This window comes from Crocuta crocuta, unplaced genomic scaffold (assembly GCF_008692635.1).
Source record: "Crocuta crocuta isolate KB4526 unplaced genomic scaffold, BGI_CrCroc_1.0 scaffold30, whole genome shotgun sequence".
NCBI classification, from domain to species: domain Eukaryota; kingdom Metazoa; phylum Chordata; class Mammalia; order Carnivora; family Hyaenidae; genus Crocuta; species Crocuta crocuta.
This window is the reverse complement of record NW_027528345.1, coordinates 4,329,927-4,352,032: the sequence shown is the minus strand read 5'-3', so window position 1 is coordinate 4,352,032 and position 22,106 is coordinate 4,329,927. Positions and strand designations below refer to the sequence as shown.

Below are 22,106 nucleotides of genomic sequence, written 5' to 3'. Positions count from 1 at the left end.
TGAGTGTAGAAGCTGTAGAAGACTGCTGAAACTCACAGATCTATACTGCCTCCCTGGTCCAGGTTATTTATATGGATTGATCAAGTAATTGAAAATATTTTCAGAGGGGCGCCTCAGTGTCTCAGTCAGTTAAGCATCTGACTTTAGCTCAGGTCATGATCACAGATCATGTGAGTTCAAGCCCCACATTGGGCTTTCTGTGCACAGAGCCCTCTTCGGATCCTCTGTCTCCCTCTCTCTCTCTCTCCCCCTCCTTTGCTCATGCTCTCTCTCCCTCTCTCAAAAATAAAAATTAAAAAAATTAAAAAAAATTATTTTCAGATAACCACAATATTTGGCATCATAAAGACTTACTTCAGAGTAATACACATAATTCAAAAAACAATACACTACTTGTGACTTGCAAAATGATTACCAATGGAGGATTTTAAGTTTAACTGGCAAGATATATATTCTCCCATCAAAACCTCAACATAATAAAGGTCATATATAAAACACCCATAGCTAACATCATGCTCATTAGTGAAAACTGAGAACATTCCCACTAAGGTCAGAAACAAGACAAGGATGTCCACTCACCACTTTCAACTTAATTCAGCATAATACTAGAAGGCCTAACCACAGCAATCTGACAATAAAAAGAAATGAGGCATCCATATTGGTAAAGAAGGAGTTAAACCCCCACTATTTACAGATGACATGCTGCTATACAGAAAATCCTGAAGACTCCACCAAAACCTAGAAGTAATATGTGAATTTAGAAAAGTGGTAGGAAACAAAATTAATACCCAGAAATTGGCAGCATTGTTATACACTAATAATTAAGTAGCAGAAAAAGAAATTTTTAAAACACCACTACTTACAATTGCACCAAAAAGAATAAAATACCTAGAAATAAACCTAACCAAAGAGTTGAAAGACTTGTACTTTGAAAACTATGAAGCACTGATGAAAGAAACTGAAGATCACACAAATAGAAATTTTATGCTTCTGGATTAGAAGAATTAACATTGTAAAAAGGTTCATATTGCCCAAAGTAATCTATGGATTCAGTGCAAGCCCTGTCAAAATATGAACAGTATTTTTACAAAACTAGAACAAATAATACTAAAATTTATGTGGAATCACATAAGACTCTAAAGCAATTCTGACAAAGAAGAACTAACCTGGAGGAATCACAATATCAAATTTCAAGATACACTACAAAGCTGTAGTACTGAAAACAGTATAGCATTGGCACAATAATAGACACGTATATCAAGAGAATAGAATAGTAACCCCAAAATAAACTCACATTTATATGGTCAATTAATCTATGACAAAAAAGACAAAAATATAAAATGGGAAAAAGACAGTCTTTTCAAAAAATGGTGCCAGGAAAACTAAACCACTTTCTAAAAACATACACAGGATAAACTAAATATGGATTAAAGACCTAAATATGAGACCTGGAACCATATAAATCCCAGAAGAGAATACAGACATTTTTATGATGTTAGATGTAGCAACATTTTTTAAATATGTCTCCTAAGGCAAGGGAAACAAAAGCAAAATCCAGCTATTGAGATTACATCAAAATAAAAAGTTTTGCACAGCAAAGGAAACCATCAACAAAATAAAAAGACCAATGTACTGAATGGGAGAAGATATTTGCAAATGATATATCTGATAAGCAACTAATATCCAAAATATATAAATAACTTAGACAACTCAACACCAAAAAATATAAAAAATCCAATTTAAAAATGGGCAGAGGATATGAATAGACATTTTTTCCAAGGAAGACATACAGAGTAGCCAACAGACACATGAAAAGATGTTCAACATCACTCATCATCAGGAAATGTAAATCAAAGCCACAAGATATCACCTCACACCTGTTAGAATGGCTAAAATCAAAGTGACAAGAAATAGCAAGTATATGAAGAAAAAGAAACCCTCATGCTCTATTGATGGGAATGTAAATTGGTACGGCCACTGTGGAAAACAATATGGAAGCTCCTCAAGAAGTTAAAAATAGAAATACCATATGATTCAATAATTATATTTTTGGATATTTACATAAAGAAAATAGAAACACCAACTTGAAAAGATGTATGCATCTTTGTTTATTGCAGCATTATTTACAATAGCCAAGATATAAAAGTATCCTAAATATCCATCAATAGATGAATGGATAAAGGAAAATGTGGTACATATATATAATGGAATGTTGTACAGCCATAGAAAGAATGAGACTGTGCCATTTGAGACAATATGGATGGACCTAGAGGGTATTTAGTGGAATAAGTCAGACTGAGAAAGAAAACTACCAAATGATTCATAAGTGGAATCTGAAAAAATAAACCAAATGAATAACCAAACATGAGGCAGAATCAGGCCTATAAATACAAAGAACAAATGGATGGTTGCCAGAGAGGAGGGGGGTCAGCGGTTGGGCAAAATGGATGAAGAGGTAAGAGATACAGGTCTAGTTATGGACTGAGTGTCATGGACGTAAAAGGCACAGCATAGGGAATATAGTCAGTGAAAATATAATAGCAATGTAATAGGACAGACGACAGCTATACTTGTGATGAGTATAGTATAATGTATAGATTTTTCAAATCACTAAGTTGTACAGCTACACCTAATCTAACATTGTGTGTCTGTTATACTCAAATTGAAAAAAAAGAAAAATGATTTTGATACATGTTTTGGACAAAAGGAAGGCAGAAGGGTAGACTCTTGCCAAAAGCTAATTAAACTCTGTCTTTTGGTAAACTATGTTGGCAAGGGGTGCTGTCTTGGTTATGGTTATGATTTCCTAGTAATGGTATTTGCTTGTGCTAATGTAACTACATTTCCTTGCTCTATTTGTGACAAGTGGTGTCTGTCTGTGAGGCAAAGTTGTCCTAGTTAGTAGCCATAGAAGTGTGTTTGCTTTTTGAGATACTGGTAGGTTCTTAAGGCAATTTTAACCTGCTATGTGACCCTCAAAAACACCACCTTCACAAATGAATTAATGAACACATGAATCCCCATACACTATTAATTATGGAAGACAGAGGCAAACCTGCTCTGTTTTCAGTATTTGCATGTGCCCTATGCAGGGGTAAGAAATGGAATGGAAACATAACACAGAAATTTGTAATCTCAGCTTCATCATCAATTGTTACCTCATTCCATTTTATTTGAATCTGTGCCTGTATATAATGGAAATCTCATTTAGAATATGAAAATAATATCATTTAAATGTTAAGATTTTAGCTGCCTTATCCCTGTTGTCACTTGGGGAGCAAATAAGGTCACGGATGGGATCGGTGTGCAGTAGGTATGCTATAGACGGGATATACCAGGTCAGGCCAAACGCAAATCATATTCAAGAACCAACAATTCAGCCCCAACGCTGCTTTTCAAAGCCAAGGGTAACTCAAAGATGACAAATTCAAGTGGGAAACAATGGGAGAAGGAGCTAATGTTAGAGAATAGACCAAGAATAAATAATGGATAATCTAAAACCTGGCAAGGGATTGAGCTTAAATTTTAATTTAGAGCCTAGAGGTATTGGTGGAGAAGGTGGCCTGAGGAAAAATGGAGTCATATACTGGGGTCAAAAGTATCGGTGGGGAGAAGGCATTGACTTTAAGATGCTAAGTTTTCAATAAATAAATAGATACTAGACCTCAAACTAAAAAGTCCAGGGCTCTGCCTTTTTAAATTAGGACCATAGACAATTTTCAAAAGCTATTTGTATCTCAGTGCCTAGAATTCTAAAACCAAAATAAAAAGTTGACTTCCTTAACATTGTGAGGATAAACTGGGATAATATCATTAGTCCATATTCGTACTCAACAAAAATTTTTATGGCCATATTTATATGGCTTATTTTTATTTCTCAACTTGTTTGGGGTTTTACATACAACAGTAAAGGTAGTAAACACATATATTACTTTCACCAATTACTGAAGCAAACTTTTTCTTTAACAGAATAAGAATAGAATTTGGCCCCAATAATACTGACTCATCCATCATGGTATCCTTTAGGGCAATTGTTCTCAACCTTGATTATTATTCAAAATTGAATTATTATGTGAGCTTTTCAAAACTATCCATGTCCAGGTGCTAATCCAGAATGATGAATTTAGATCTAGATGAGGCCTAAGAATCAATATTTTTAGTTTATTTTCTTATTTTGAGAGAGAGAGAGAGAGAGCTGAAGAGGAGCAGAGAGAAAGGAACAGAAAAAAATCCCAAGCAAGCTCTTCACTGTCAACACAGAACCTGACATAGGACTTGAACCCATGAACCATGAGATCATTACGTAAGTTGAAATCAAGAGTTGGATGCTTAACCGACTGAGCCACCTAAGTACCCAGGAATCAGCATTTTTAAAAAGCTTCTCTGGTGTTTTCAATGTACAATAAAGGTTAACAACTACATTTAGGGATATTAACACATTAATCAAGGTGAATAATCTACTTGTGTTAGCTAAGCTGATCTACCATAGTTTTCTGTACAATGCCTTATTCTGAGAAATCATCTGCTGAAGGATAAGAATCAGGAAAAGCAAACTCTAATCCCTTTAAATTCACTTTGGAAAATGTTATGCCACTTCAATGTTGCCAAACCTCATGAGGCATCCAGGATTGGCAAATTCTTCTGATATTAAATTAAAACTGCATTTCTTAGAAAAGAAGCTTAGAAAGTACTCATGTAGCATACAGTCTACCACAAAACTCTAACAAAATTTCAGCCAAGCTATGCAAAGAAAAATTCTTAATCTACACACATTTTCTACAGACATATGATATTTTTAGAGTACTTTTTTGGCAAACACAAATACAGCATCAATATACAGCCTCCTTCTACTTTCCATCCCATAAACAAGACAGTATTCAAATAGATCCAGTCTCTCTTTACCTTTCAATACAAGCAAGAATTCTGTGGGAAGGACACGGCTCCCTGTAAATTATAAGCATAGCATGCATATGCCATTGCTTAATCACCGGAAGACTTTCTCTGGTCTTCAAAAAGCGGCTGAGGCTAAACAATGGGCTAGGCATTAACGGTTCTCCAGGCAATTTTGAGTAAGCTGACCCTTCTGCATAAATCACTGAAAGTAAATTGTATGTAACTCTTAAAAAAAATACAAGCTAAAAAAGCTGAGTAAGATGGCCACCCAGGGCAGACTAGTAGCTATGTTTTGGGTGAGAGATCGGGAATGAAAAAAATTCTTTCTACCTAAATCTAATCCTTTAGGTCAATGTTACTTGAAATTTGTCTGTAGGCAAGTGGTTGTCCAAAAATTGTTGCCAGTCGAAGCACAGAAATTGAAGGTATGTGTTTAGAAACTTCCCATCAATTTGACAAAGGAACTTTATACCATGTAAATCTAATAACAAAAAAATGGTCTGGCATGTTATAGGTCTTCATTTTCTTTTCATTTCTTTTTATGGAATGTCAGTGATTGCAAATAGAAAATAAAAAATAAAATTAATTCTTTACCACATATAGTTCTAGAAACACTGCTCTAATTTAGTTCAATAGAAACTTTTGTAAAAGCCAGTGCTTAAATTACAGTGTTATAATGAAATGAAAGATAAATTTTATGTGGTTGTAATTCCATGCTGCTCTTGAACTTTAAAGTCGAAAAGATAATTTATCCTGCTTATTGTCTTTATAAAATTTAAATGTTAAGGCCCGCACCATAGGATAAATATAATGATTAAATTAGATAACATAAAGTGAATCAGTCCTCAGAAGGGCATACATGGCCTTTCTGACCTGGCCCCTATCTTCACATCTCCCCTGTCCTTACTCCATATGCATATAAAACTCAAACTATAGTCACCTACAAACATATTTCAGTTTACCCTGTGTCTTCCTTAAAAATATTTTTAATTAAAAAAATTTTTTAATGTTTTATTTATTTCTGAGAGAGAGACAGCATGAGCAGGGGGGAGGGTCAGAGGGAGAGGGAGATATAGAATCTGAAACAGGCTCCAGGCTCTGAGCTAGCTGTCAGCACAGAGCCCAATGTGGGGCTCAAACCCACGAACCGTGAGATCATGACCTGAGCCAAAGTTGTATGCTTAACCGACTCAGCCACCCAGATGCCCCTTAAAATATTTTAAGTAACAACATAAAAATATTCCAAGTCATCTAACTTAAGAAGAAAATACAATTATATGATTCAAAGTAACCATAAAGTAAAAATATACCAATTACTCAAAAGAAGAAAAATTTTACCTGACAGAAATTTCTCCCTCTATAACCTATAGAGAAAATATTGTGTAATTATTAAACATTTTATAATGTACCAAATGTAGGATTTAAATAAATGGTTACAAATTCTTTAACACTCCTTCCATAGAAAGATGGGTAATGACCTTTTTACTTCAGTTGGGGCTGCATCAACCAATAAAATACAGAGAAAGTGATATTCTGTGACAGCTGAGGTTCACTCACTAAAAACCACACATCTTCTCTCTGCTTCTTTGGAATGCTTATTTTGGGGATATTTCCTCTTAAGTCACTTCATCTTTGAACACAGCCTCTATGCTGGGAGAAACCTAAACAACATAGAGAATTCATTTATAGATAGCCTGGTTGAACACAGCTTTTAAATCATCTCAGCCTTGGTGCTACACATCTGAGTGAAGGAGGCTCCAGATGATTCCAATTCCTAGTCATCTAAGTCATCCCAGCTTTCCCAGTTTTCCGATATCCCCAGTTGAGCAGCCAGATATCATGAAGCTAAATCAAGGCCTTCCATCTTTTCTTCAGATTTTGTTGCCTAAATATGAAACAAAGCACAATCAACACTGATGAAAGCTCATAAATGGAGAGGTGCTACTTCTTGAGGAAACGACTCATTTTAAGGACTCCATGCCATCTCAGATACTATCTTTCTGCCTGGACTGCCCACAGGCCCACATTCACCTCTATTTTCAGGCATCTGCCCTTTCAAGGTTCATCTTAAGATGTTTCTTTTTCTGTGTTACTCCTTGAAAACTTGACCAGCCCCAGAAATAGTGGTTCTCTCCTATGTAGCTCCCAGAGCAGTATCTCTCTCTCTCTTTTCTTTCTTTCTTTTTTGCTTTTTTGGTGTAATTAACATACAGTGCTATATTAGTTTCAGGTGTACAGTATAATAATTCGACAACTCTATTCATTACTCAGTGCTCATCATCATGTGTGTACTCTTAATCCCCTTTATTTCACCCATCCCTTCACCCACTTCCCTTCTGGCAACCACCAGTTTGTTCTCTGTATTTATGAGGGGTTTTTTTTGTTTGTTTATTTATTTGCTTGTCTCTTTTTTTATTTGTTCATTTTTTTATTTCCTAAATTCCAAATGAGTGAAATCATATGTTGTTTTTCTCTGTCTATTTCACTTACCATTATACCCTCAATCCATGTTGTTTCGAATGACAAGATCTCATATTTTATGGTTGAGTAATATTCTTGTGCGTCGTGCGTGCATGTGTGTGTGCGTGCGCGCGCACATGCCATATATTCTTTACTCATTCTATTCATTCATTTATGGATGAATGCTGGATGCTTGGATTGCTTCCATATCTTGGTTATTGTAAATAATTCTGCAATAATCTTAATGCATATATATTTTCAAATTGCTGTTTTTGTTTTCTTTGCGTAAATACCCAGTAGTGGAATCCCTGGATCATATGGTAATTATGTTTTTGATTTCTCAAGGAACTCCCATACTGTTTTCCACACACAGTGACTACCAATTTGCATTCCCACCAAAACTGCACAAGAGATCCTTTTTCCAAAATATTGGAAGCCGTCCCAAAAGATAGAAGAGGAAAGAAAACTTCAAAATTTATTCTATGAGACCAGCATTACCCTGATACTAAAACCAAAAAAAGACAACTATTGGCCAATATCTTTGATGAATATTGATACAAAAATCTTCAATAAAATATTAACAAACTGAATCTAACCATGCATTAAAAATATTCATCATGATCAAGTGGGATGTATATTTCAGGAATGCAAAGGTGATTCAATATTCACAAATCAATCAACGTGGTACATAACATTAACAAGAGAAAGGATAAAAACCTTATGATCATCTCAATAGATGCTGAAAAAGTATTTGACAAGGTACAACATCTACTCATGGTAAAAATTCTCAAAATATAGGTTTATAGGGAACATACCTCAACATAATAAAGCTTATGTATGAAAAACCCACAGCTGACATCATATTCAACAGTGAAAAACTGAGAGTTTTTCCTTAAAGATCAGGGAAACGACAAGATGTCCACTCTCACCACTTCTATTCAGCATAGAACTACAAGTCCTAAATCTGGCAAGAAAAAGAGATAAAAGCCATCCAAATTGGTAACAAAGAAAAAAAACTTTCATTTTTTGCAGATGGCATAATACTATATGCAGAAAACCCTAAAGACTCCACCAAAAAACTACTAAAACTAATAAATGAACTCAGGAAAGTCACAGGATATAAAATTAATATACAGAAATATGTTGCATTTATTTACAGTAATAATGAACTAGCAGAAAGAAAAATTAATAAAACAATCCCATTTACAATTTCACCAAAAAGAATAAAATTCGAAGGAATTACTTAACCAAGGTGGTGAAAAACATGGACTCCAAAAACTAACATGCTGATGAAAGAAATAGAAGATAATACTAACAAATGGAAAGATATTCCATGCTCATGGCCTGGGAGCACCAATGTTAATAAAACATCCGAACTACCCAAAACAATATGCAGATTTAATGTAATCACTATCCAAACACCAACATTTTTCACAGAATTAGAACAAACAATACTAAAATTGTATAGAACCATAAAAGATCCTGACTAGCCCTAAAGCAATCTTGAGAAAGAAGAAAAATCTGGAGATATCACAACACTAGATTTCAAGATATGCTACAAATCTGTAGTAATCCAAACAGAATAGTACCGGCACAAAACTAGACACATAGATCAGTGGAACAGAACAGAAAGCCCAGAAATAGCACATGAATATACGTTCAATTAATCTACTAGAAAGAAAGCAAGAATATACAAGGGGAGAAAACAATCTTTTCAACAACTGGTGCTGGGAAAACTGGACAGCTACATGCAAAAAAATGAAACTGACCACTTTCTCACATTGTACACAAAAATAAACTCAAAATAGATTAATGACCTAAATGTAAGACATGAACCCATAAAACCTCTAAAAGAAAACATAGGTAGTAATTTCTCTAACATAAGCCATAATAACATTTTTCTAGATGTGTCCCCTCAGGCAAAGGAAACAAAAGCAAAATTAAGCTATTGGGACTACACCAAAATAAAAACTTTGGCACCACAAAAGAAAACTATCACCAAACAACAAGGCAAACTACTGAATGCAAGAGATATTTATAAATGATATATCCAGGGGGCACCTGGATGGCTCAGTCAGTTAAGTGTCTAACTTCAGCTCAGGTCATGATCTAATAGCTTGTGATTTCAACCCCTGCGTCAGGCTCTGCTCTGACAGTGCAGAGACTGTTTGGGATTCTCTCTCTGCCCCTCCCCTGCTCTCTCTCTCTCTCTCTTTCAAAATAAATAAATAACTTAAAAGAATAATAAATGATATATCCAATAAGGGATTAGTCTCCAAAATATATAAAGAACTTATACAACTCAACACCAAAGGAAAAAAAAAAAGCTCACTGAAGAATGAGCAGAGGACATGAATAGACATTTTTCCAAAGAAGACATAAAAATGGCCAACAGATACATGAAAAGATGCTCAAAATCATTCATCATCAGGAATTGCACATCAAAACTTTAATGAGATATCACCTCACACCTGCCAGAATGGCTAATATAAAAAAGACAAAAACAGGTTTTGACAAGGATGTGCAGAGCACTTTATACTATAGCGCTTGTAATATTATAATAGAGTTTATACATCTGCTCTCTCTTTCCCCAACGAGTCTGAGGACCCCTTTGGAATGAGGATAACCCTTTTCTTTTTCACTTACATGTCTTATCAGGGTCCCTGTTATGTAATGGGCACTTTAAAAATGCATGTTGAATTAGTTGATTATGAAATATATTAGTTTAACCCCCTTCCCTGTATTCTGATTCCTGGTTATAAATGGGACAGCAATATTCTACACTGTCATAGAAAGTATTGAGAACCTTAAAAAAAGACCAGTAAACACAGATTTACCATAAACAATGTATATTCAGCTAACCACTCTGCCATAATGACTCTTCAAAAGTTGTCCCACTTTCTAAAAAACTCGTTCTTTTTTTGATATAGTGGTCTTTATTTCCTAAAGCACAGAAAGCAAATAAGCATAAGAAATGATATTTTGACATCATAGTCTTTGAAGAAAACATGCTATTTTATGGGACTCAACAGGTATTCATCAAACACCAGGTGGAACAAATTTGAACTTTGCATCATGTTTGGATAAACTGAAAATATTTTAGTTTGCCTAAGTATGCCTAGATGGAAGGATGAAGAGGTGAATTTTTTTTTATGACTTCTCATTCTCTATGTACCAAATACACTATTTCATCATTCCAAGTGCTCTCATCTTTAGCTATGACTTTGACTAAAGATCTATTTCAATGCTATAACTTTAAGTATACTTTGAGTGCAAGATAACCATGACCCTTCAAATTGTTAAAAACACAAGTAAAGAAAATTGCTCAGAAGGAACAATGTACTTCACAATGAACAACCGCCAAAACACTCCTTTACCAACCAGCATCCACCATCAAGCCTTTTCCTCTTTTGCTGAACACAATAAGCCTTCATGTGATTATACTTTATACACAATTTTATTTATTTTCTATTTTATGTTAACTGCTTACACAATGTTATGACAACTGAGCAATATCTTTATTGTTCAATTAAAATAGTTTCCTATCTGTAAACATTTTTATACCTTGAGTTGCAATGAAATTCTTCATAATTTTCCTGTTGAAATTAATGAAAATACTCTCTATTATAATACAACAGGGTTTCACTTAGCATCAGGGTATTTAAGAACAAATTAAGGATGTTAAATAAGGGGCAGATCTATTATGGAAGCTTGGATTACAAACTCTGACATTACTCTTTCTAATTAATGTGTTGAGGTAAAAGGGTAGAAGCAGGCAGAGCCATTATAAGATTTCTTTAAATGTCAGAGAAGAAATAATAGGTGAAGGAGGTAGCAGTGGAAGTGGTGAGTAGTGGTCAGATTCTAGATATATAATTTTTTAGTTTCTAAATTATTATTATTTTTATTTATTTTTTAATTTACATCCAAGTTAGTTAGCATATAGTGCAATAATGATTTCAGGAGTAGATTACAGTGATTCATCTGCTATATATAACACCTAGTCCTCATCCCAACAAGTGTCTTCCTTAATGCCCTTTCCCCATTTAGCCCATCCCACCACCCCAACCCCTCCAGCAACCATCAGTTTCTTTTCTGCATTTAAGAGTCTCTCATGCTTTGTCCCCCTCCTGGTTTTTATATTATTTTTGCTTCCCTTCCCTTATGTTCATCTGTTTTGTAGATTCTAGATATATTTTAAAGATAGCACCATCAAGTTTTGCTGCTGGACTAGATACAGTGTGTGTGAGAAAAAAGAAGAGTCAAAAATAGCTTCAAATTCAGAGATATCTAAAGCTTACCTCATGCCACATAAAAGGTAGACTTGGGTTATAACTAAGATCAAGGACTTTTTTGATGTCCATTCTAGAGTTCTGTTCATTCCCTCCTGCTACTTCAAAGGAGATCATCTTGTATTTGAGGGCTCAATAGCCACTTTGTGAGAGGAGAGCTGGAAATCTTTTTTAGCTACTGTGAACAGAAGATCTTTATCAGGAGTTTTTGCTTGGAGAACTTAAAATATCTATTCTGGAACATTGAGGACCTGCAGCTGCTTTGAGGATTTTCTCCAAAGCATTCTAAATCCTTAACCAGTTATTACTGGGTCAGAGGAAGAAAGAACATTATTTTGATGTTCTTGCATATTTTTTAGTTGACTCAAAATAACTCCATATGGAAAGAGCATTCAAATGGGAAGCAAACCATTTTTTAGTTCACAGCAATACCACCAATTGGCTGTCATGAACTCTCTGAGATCCAGATTCCTCGTCTCTAAAGTAAGGACTGGATGGGTAGGATTGTTCAACTAGGTTGATATTAATCTTAAAGAGCACTCATAGCCCTCCCTGAGAGCTACCTTCTTCACAGTTTTGGGGCTTACAGAAGCATCTCAGACACATTGTCTTCCTGGCAATCTGAAGGTTCTAAAGATACCAAAGGTAATTTCTGTGCTCATAAAATTGGAGAAATCTTTATAATCAGAGGTTTCGAGGTTCTTCTGTTTCTGAAACTCCAATTTGATATAGCTAAATAACTTCTTTTATATCTTAAAAGAGTTTTTGAAGTGGATGAGGTATTGATAATGATTTATATAAAAGAACTTTGAAATACTATGTGTCAGACAGTAGAATAGTATTTAAGTATATAACTATATCCTCACAATAAGTAGGTGTTCTTATATGCTGTTTTACAAATAAGGCCATTAGGACTTAAAGGAAGTGAAGTACCTTGTCCAAAGCCGCACAATGGTAGGATTGGAATTCCAACCCAAGTCTGTCTGGCTCCAAAACCTCATCTGTTACACCAACTGTTAACAGTAACAATAGCTATTGTAATTATCATTATAAAATATTACCAAGAAAAGGAAAAGAACTTACACTTACATACTTTTATTACTCACAATGTACCTTCATACTATGGGAAGGTGATAGGACATGTGGACGTTGAGTTAACTCCTAGGAGTTCTGTTCATTCCTTCAACACTCCGCTAACTGTTTTTAAAGCTACACTCACTCTTGGGCATGGCAGTTGGGCAGTGGCCCCTTCCAAAAAGACAGATGCCTGATGTGTGACATTTTTCAGTATGAGGCAATTAATTACATAGGGACAGGTTAATTTCACTAGAACTTGTAAGACTAAAAGAAAAATACTACACTTTTTTAAAATGTAGATGAAATTTCCTATTTGTTTTTTTTGGCCAAGAATTGATAATTATCTACCTGTTAATAGAAGGCAAAGAAAAAATGTCCAAAACTTGAATGAAATATGAATTTACAAGTGGCAAATTATTTTGTTTTTAGAATTCAGGGAGTATTCACTGCATAGTGGTATGAAAGAGGCTATAGTCAGTTTAGATCTTAATAAGACATTTAAAAAAACCCTAGAGGACAGAAAATTCAAGTTTTTAAAAATAGTTTTAGGGAAAAAGTCAATGAAAAGCTAAAGGTAAAAAATGAAGCAAATGGGCACTAAAGAGAGGGAATTTGTAATGAAAAAAAGTCTAGAGTTACTCATTTGGGTGGGCATATCTAAGTCAATACAACTATCAGAAAGAATTTCCCTACATTTCAGGAATAAAGGAGAAAAATTAAAAGATGTTGCTAATGGGGAAGATGGCATAAAGCCTGAAGGATTTTGATCTGTAATTGACTAAGATTGGAAGTCACATTGAGCTTACAGTATAACTTGCTGTACAATGGCAGTTACTACGTTGGCTGTACAGAGACCTAGCCCATAAGTCCTAATAATATAATATTTGATAGGTACAGTACTATGCTTGGAAAGTATTTGAGAGGTAACTAAATCACCATCCTGGGAGGTATAAAGATAGAATGTCATAAATAATGATTATTATTTATTTCACCTGGAGAAAGAAAAAAAATAATGAAAGTGCAGTGGTGTCCAGAGACATTGAGTAAGCAGTTAGGAAAAGCTGCCTCCCTTGAGAACAAGCTAGACATCCATGTGGAATTGTTTAGGGGAGAGATTTAGAAACCCTGACAGGACTCTCAGTCATGGTGCTATGGCGGACAATCTTGGGGACTTTGTCATATTTGCCATTTCTCTTTAATTCCTCATTCCGTAACTGGAACTATTTTAGTGCTATCTCTGACTCAGATTTTTTGGCTCAGATATTTACTTCTGGTCTTTCTTTGAGATTCATTGTTTGATTTTTCTTTGGTNAGAAACTGCATTTAGGCATCAAAACGTTCCTTCTAGGTTAAGTGCAAAACAGGGAAGAGAAATGCTCTGAAATTCTTCCCACAAGGTGGGAAATTTCCAACTTAGCAAATTAGAGGTTAGACATACATTTGCTCACCAACGAAATATTATTTATTACTTACTAAGAAATAAAGCTGAGACTAAATTATTTGGCACATTAAGACTGAACATAAAAGTAAGAGATCAACAATAGAGGATTGTATTGGAATATATTTCAGCATAAAAAGATATTAAGGGTATCCATCACTTGGATTTGAAAAAAAAACCACCTGAACACTGATGTTTTTCAATGATTTAAGTGAAAAAAGGATGAACCTAATCTGTTGTGGAAAGAGATATTAAACATGATTTAATAGCAGATTTCCAGCTTTCTAAGGGCTATAAAAGTCAGTTTAGATGGAATGCAAACCAGACCCCTCCCCTTCAATTATGCCGTTTTGCAAGAAGAATGCAATGCTGTGGTCACCAAAATAACACCAACACTTCTGGCTCTTAGTTAGTAGTTAGGCAAGAAGATTTAGAATCGTAACCATCTCTTTTATTACTTGGCAGCTTTGGGGTATCCGATTTAAGCCATGAATAATCCCCTTTGAAAACAAAACATCTCTTCCAGAGGGATAATTAGACTATTACTGAGGACAAACTATCCAACATCAAAAGCACAGACCCCAAGAAGTCACGCAACAGGCAGTCTTCTCCCAAAATTAAAAGCATACTTAGCATTAGAGGTCACTGCAATAAATAAAGGGATGTGAAATAATTACTTATGAGTTTCAGTCCAAGAACTCCAGCACAAACTATAACAAAAAGTGGCTTCTGAAAAGTGAATATGCTAATTATATTCAGTGTTTGAATCGGTGCTTGGACGCCTGTCCCCATTCTCTGATTAAGAGTCATTAATCATTCCCTGTGAGGTCACTATTATTCTAAGGGATTCTTGATAACAAAGTCAAGGATACTGCTGCTAATAGTATTAGAAATGGGGGGAAATTCAATGAAAGGCCCAGATGGTAATAATTACATTAAGACTACACCCCCCCCCCAAATTACAAGATTATTTTCTCTCAAGGTCAAGATGTGGAATTTTCTTTGCGCACATAACACATAACCAAGTGACTTATTATTAATCATAATATCAAGCCCACATCCACTTTATTCATCAATTGAATGACAGTAAAATAATCGACTCTGCTCATGGCATTTCTTTTTTCAGTTGGTTGCTAAGTTATCCCCCAATTGTCCATTCTTCAAAAAGTTACTCACAAGTGATCAGCATGCAATAATTTTCAATTCAGTAGATCAAGCTCATCCTACTGAAGGATTCTTTCATGCCACCCACATTGAGTTCTGTGTGGCAATAGAAGATGGTCACTAAACACAGACTTTAAATTTCCTAAGGATTTAATTTCGACCACTCTTTATGTCCATTTTGGGGATCTGATCGTGCACTAATGCTCACTGAATTTCTTCTCTTTTCCTTTTTTCCTCTGAAAGAGATACTACATTGCAACGAAATCCTCAAAAGGAAGACATTTGAAGTAAAGTCTACATCTAAAAGGCTATGATCAAGAAGACACTGATTGTAACACTTCTTAAAAAGCTACTCAACTGGAAGTTGTCCTTATAAATTAAATTGTAATCCATAAAATTGTTATGAAATCTGAAACTATTAAAAGTCAACTATTTGGAAAGAAGTAAAATTAAAGTATATTCCTCATTCAGTGGATTTAATTGGCTCTATCCAGCTTTGGTAGAGTAAGGCTTAGATGTTTTGTGATCAAGATTTATTAGGCAGCTTCTCCATACTCTCTCTGCCTCAGTTCACTTGGCTATTAAATAGAAATAACATTAGTGCCTTTCTTATATGTGTTTGAGTACTAGAAGAGATCATGTAAATCAAATGCTTAGAATAAAACCTGGAGTATAGGAAGCAGTCAACAAACGTTTGTATTATTGTTGGTGGCTCTTCAAGATAAAAGAGTAGATTATCTGAAGTGTATGTGCTGACCTCAGCGTATACACCACCCCAGATCGGCTGGGCCCTGACCACTTCCTTCCTGATCATGACCCTAGCTGTGGTTCAGCACATCCTCCACAGTCACAAAGGGCCTGTTCCCACCCAGTGAGAAGCTCCTCACACGCAGCTGTCACCAGGACAGCGAGAGCAACCCAGTCATACAAGGCAGTTTCAGGGGTGAGAATGTCCATGGGGCCGACCAATGAGAGATAGGGTCCTGGGAAGAACCAGCAGATAAAAGTGTACCCCTCATCCTCCCATAATTGATTGTTTTGAGATGCAGCATATGGCCTCTCAGATGTCCCATCAGACAAAGCAGTCAGCTGTGCCTTTTGTGATGCCGTGGTCAGCCTGGTAATGGACCTCCTGGTTTTTGTTTTCTCTGCTTCTCTATCTCACTTTGCCTTCTCTCTCACTCTGGATTTCTTGGAATAATGCCTTGCCAGTATAGGATTAACAGATAAGTGTTTGTTCAGTTCCCTTCTTCCCCCCACATGTGCTCATGCTCGCTCTCTCTCTCCCACATACACACTCCTTCCTCAAATATTTCCTCAAATATATCCATCCAGCAATGCTCTGCTGCCTCTTTTCATCAGAACTTTACATGTAGGCAGCTATTATGGACCTTTCTAAATACCCGCTCTCATCACCTGGGTGGTAAAGATGTTGTCACAGATAAATAGGGTCACCATATGAAGAAGAAAAGTTAATTTGATTTCATTATCTGTTCAAAATAAACATAGCTAAGAGCCATTCTCTGGGAAATTTTACTTTTCTCATGAATCTTATTCTTTAAAATCATTCTCATTTTCTTTTTTCTACTTGTTTAAATATAGTCCCAAGTGTAATTTTATGCAGTATTAATTTCACTATTAAACAGTTAACAGTTGAACATTTGTTAAATAAGCGATAGTTGAAATATGTTTTTCAATTCCCCTCTAATTCAGTCCTATATATTTCGTAGCAAAATGTACAAAGAAAGTTACAAATAAAGATTTAATTTTTTATAGTTTTGGAAAGAAACACACATGTAAACTATCAAGAAGGAAAATTCCTTTACTAAGTAATTGCAAAAAGCAAAACCCTTAATAATATTTACCTTTCCTTTATGTGTTAAACGAAGATATGACCTAAATTCATTTTCTAACCTCCCCCAATTCTGTTCAATATAAGCACAAATAATAGGCAAAGGAAGTCCCAGCTCACAAGTAGATCTTGGTCAGAATTTTTTTTTAATGTTATCTGTACATTTTTGCTAGAAAGACAGAGCACAAGCAGGGAAGTGTCAGAGAGAGGAGGAGACAGAATTCAAAATGGGCTCCAATGTATAGCCTGACGTGGGGCTCAAACCCACAAACTGTGAGATCATGATTCAAGCTGAGGTTTAACTGACTGAGGCATCCAGGCGCCCCCTGCTCAGAAGCTTTACTAATAAGGCTATTTAAAAATTGTAATACATTTTCCCATAGAAACAATGTTGCAAAATTATGATTAGATATTCACGTAAGCTCAAAAATTACACTTCTGTGTCTAAAATAGATACTTATATGTGCCTATATAGCATACATAATGGTAGTACTATTTTTACTACATACAAATACAAGTCAGAAGACTGTTTCCACGGGAGTTAAAGTCCTTGTGCCAGGCTGAGATACCAGGCTGAGTGGCCGAGCATCCCTTACCCCAGGCTCAGGCATCAGAATGAGACATTCCTTCCGCAAGACTAGCATTAGTATAGTAAGGTTTGTGGTTTGAGAATAGGATGAGGTGTCCTCCCTGCTCCCCAAGTTGCTGACTCTTTGTGAATAAACAACTGCATAATAGAATTAGGTATCTCTTTCCATGAGTCCTCCACAGGCATAGCTATATCTATTTACAATGATTAAAAACAGTAATACTAGGGGCACCTGGGTGGCTCAGTCAGTTAAGCATCTGACTTCGGCTCAGGTCATGATCTCATGGTTCGTGGGTTCGAGCCCCATGTCAGGCTCTGTGCTGACAGATAACTCAGAGCCTGGAGCCTGTTTCAGATTCTGTAACTTCCTCTCTGACCCTCCCCTGCTCACACACACACACACTCTCTCTCTCTCTCTCAGAAATAAAGAAAACATTTTAAAAAATGGAAACCTTTCCAAAAAAAACAAGAAAAATAAAAACAAAAAAACAGTAATACTAATATTAATGCTATTCTATCAGAGGTTTTAAATTCAAATCTAGAAGCAGCTACCTTATCCTAGCATAGGTGAAAAAAATAGACCAAAAGGCCCCCAACACCTGCTCATTTGAATTTTTATTAATTTGTACCCCATTGTTGTTTTCAAAAATGGTTTAAAGCAAGTCATAGATTCACTTAAGACACAGCAAGATAATTCATGTTTTTAAAATTAAGAAAAAGTAGGCAAAGGGAAAATAAGGCTAGAAGGGGTTACCTTAAGGCAGATCATCTAATGCCATGAAGTCACTTACATTTGGTAGAATTCAGCCACTGTCTGCAAACTTGCTATCGTCTAGCAGAAGAAAGAAATCTGACCAATCATACCATTCCTGTCTAGTGTCCACAAGACAGAAACAAACCAGTCACATAGGAGCAAACAACTAATCTTGATACTAAAACTAAAGAGTAATTTTGCATTTCATACGTGTAGTGAGAACTTTGCATAATGTACTCAGCTTTCCTTACTTTGTTGCAGGGAGTTTGTAAGATTGTCTTTTGTGATAAGCAAATCTATCAGTTTCAAAATGATGCATTCTAAAACAGGTAATCCTAACTTGTCTGACTTAACTAAGGGGGAGAAGGGTGAGTTTTTAGATAATAGGATGGTGTTTACCAGGACATCCTCCACAAATATTATTTCTTTCAGTTGAGCTTTAAAAGGTATTCAGTGGCAAGGGATTATATATACTTCCTTCCAAGTAGCTGGAAAACAGCTGTATTCTGTTGCCAGTTGAGGTCAGGTTTTAGCAGCTGAGCTGTGAGTAGGATTGATATTCTCCCCTGAAGACTAAGAAAACAAACAAGTATAAGCCCCTGAGTAGAAGACCACCAGAGAACTACTTTATGGTGAGACAGGAGAATAAATAGGCAGGGCAAGGTTACCCTCAGAAAGTCATATTTGAACCCTTCAAACAGAGACATATGAGCTAACCAGAGTACGTATAACACATAACTCCATAAAGTAATGGCCACAATACTTATAGTCAGGAAGTATGTAAAAATCAGATATCTCTAACAGTACACCTTAAAATTCCTAGGTATAGACCATGGGAGATCATCTTTAACATTTTCCCCTGAATTTTAATGAAAATATGTATGAAATGTGCTGTCTCTGGCATTATTCAACAGAAAGCCTTAAACATATTCTAAACTTTCAAGTTAATTTTCAGGAACCTTGTAAAGAAAATTTATAACGGTGAAAATGACCTCAAAAATTTACTAAGTTTCTTTACCTTATTTATACTGTAAACTTTACAAATGCACAGCTAAAGATGCAGATGATTTAGGAGATTGGGTGGAAGAGATGCCACTCTTAGTAGAAGTCATAACACACCTTACTATTTTCAATTACTTCTCACTTTACTTAACCTCTTTTTTGAAAAATAGAGATTGGATACAAATATCTGTGGCACATTAAAGATGGTCAAAATTCCTTTGCCTTTCCTCCCCTGCTAGGTAAAATTTCATCTCCTTGCCTTGGAATTTCAGCCAGCCTTAGCCACTTACTTGACCAACAAAATGCAGTAGAAGTGAGCCTTATATCTTGATCTTTTGTACCACTTGCCCTAAGCTGCCATGTAAGAAGTCCAGCTCCCCTGAGACCACCCTGCTGTGAGGAAGCCCAAGCTAGCCATGAGGTGAAAGAGAGCAATCCTGGCCACAAGCTATTCCAGCCACCTCAGTGCAGAAGCCAGGCATATTAATGAAGTTACCCTGGATGCTCCAGACCAGACCAGCCATCCGTGCCCCCACCCCCAATTGATGCCATGGGGAACAAAAAGAGACAACCAGCTGAACCCTCCCTGAATTCCATAGCTCAGGAAAATCACGTGATATAATAAAATGGTTCTTATTTTAAGCTGTTAAGTTTTAGTCTAGCAACAAAAGATGATGGAAGGACATCTGAATCACATGGTACACTTACAACATGACTGCTTTCTAGGGAACTAGTCCATGAAGCAAATGCATTTGTCTATTCACTTGCACAATAAACACCTATGCAGCACTACCGATGTGCCAGGAAGTTAGCTAGAAACAGGGATGCAATGTTGAGCATGACGTGATTCTTGTCCTCAAGTAGCTTTCTCTTTAGTGGGGCAAACAGATAACTAATCTGTTAATATTAACTATTAATAAGTTAATAGTTATGGTTTAGTGATGTAAGCACAGCCACCATGTTGCACAACTCCAGGGGTAAATTCACATTGCAGCCTATGTAAATGATGCCCACTGGATTTGAACACACAGAGCTACTCAAAAGGCCACGGTATGAATGTCCCCCTAAAGTTAGGCAGGATGGAGGCCCTGGTGGTAAGCATCAGGCTGGAAGTATGCACAGAGTGCCAGAGAAGAGAGACCAAAAAATGATAGATTTTACCTGGAGTTTTTTAGTTTCAGTAATAAGACATAGAAAATTAGTGAGCCCAATAAAATACATTGATATTGATAATGTAGCTTAGGAATGGTGACATTTATCCTAATATGTGTAACACTGTTGGGCTGAAGCAAATTATTATTAAATACACATTTCATATCCAGGTTAACACACATGGAAAATCTCTATTAGGTAATAAAATAAAAACATGCATTTTTGTTTAAAGAAAAATCTTGAAAAAATTCAAATTATACTTTCATAGGGATTGTATTGTAATTTCAGGTGATCATTCTTTGTTAAAACTGCTTTGACTACAGGCAAAATTTATAGCATGCTAAAGTGTGAGGAAAACTCACTAAAAGTTAAAGAAAGTGATACCAGTTTGAATTCCAATAGATGAAAATACCATGATTCAACAGACTCAATAAGGGAGCAAGATTAATATCTGTTTGGTCAGAGCCTAGATATTTCCACTCAGTTCATATATTACTCCTTTACTTATTTATTCTTCATCTCAATCAATATCAGGGGAGAGGAAAAGAGTGAAAAAAAGAAAGGTGCCCTTCATACCCTTCAGCACCCGAGGACATCATAAATCAGAGAATCCACTCAGTAGACAAAGCACAGACCCACTCTATCTGATTTATGATTCTCTGGTAGAGCAGGTCTTATTTTCTTTCTTTCTTTTTTTAAATTTTTATTAGTTATTTTGAGAGAGAGACAGAGACAGAGACAGAGATAGAGAGACAGAGACAGAGATCATGAGTGGTGAAGGGGCAGAGAGAGAGAGAGAGAAAGAGAGAGAGAGAGAGAGAGAGAGAATATGCCAAGCAGGCTCCACAAGGTCAGAGCAGAGCCCAACTTAGGGCTCCATCCCACGAACTACAAGATCATGACCTGAGCTGAAATCAAGAGTTGGTATGCTCAACAGACTGAGCCATCCAGGTACCTCTGGTCTTATTTTCAAGATTTTATTGGGTTCCCAAAACATGTGAAGCAGAATTGGATTCTCCAATCCAATGTTTAGTTTTTTGTTATAAACCAACAACTGTAGAGCTCTAGGACTAAGTCTATAAGCTTCTTCAAGTATATTAACACAGATTTTAAAAAATTTGGAAATGGACTGCAATATTTTTTCTGATGATTATATTCATTTCAGTTAGTTTCATTCTAAGTGGCTAAACAGAGTATGCTTGCAAATTTGAAAGAACCCTCTAAATCACATACAAAAGAGACCAAGAAACTCTCATCTTTCATATTTTGAGAAAAGCAACTGCCCTTTAATTTTTTTCTTAAAGTGAGTTGTTACTGTCCATTCATAACATACAAAGGAGCAGTAGTTACACCTGTTGTCTCTTTTATTCTACTGCTCAATTCATTGGGTTATCAATGGTTCAAGTTAAAATGTATCTGTGTGTATAATATTG

At 35.7% G+C, this 22,106-nt stretch overlaps 2 long non-coding RNA genes across 2 annotated transcripts in view; one reads left to right on the top strand and one right to left on the bottom strand.

Moving 5' to 3' along the window:
• LOC144222847 (uncharacterized) overlaps positions 1-15,644 on the top strand; it is a 102,064-nt gene extending 86,420 nt beyond the window's left edge. The window contains exon 4 of the long non-coding RNA XR_013332492.1: positions 15,568-15,644. This is a non-coding gene — a long non-coding RNA (uncharacterized LOC144222847). The remainder of the gene's footprint in view (positions 1-15,567) is intronic.
• LOC144222845 (uncharacterized) overlaps positions 1-22,106 on the bottom strand; it is a 330,463-nt gene that overhangs the window by 27,347 nt on the left and 281,010 nt on the right. The gene's annotated exons all lie outside the window — the stretch shown is intronic.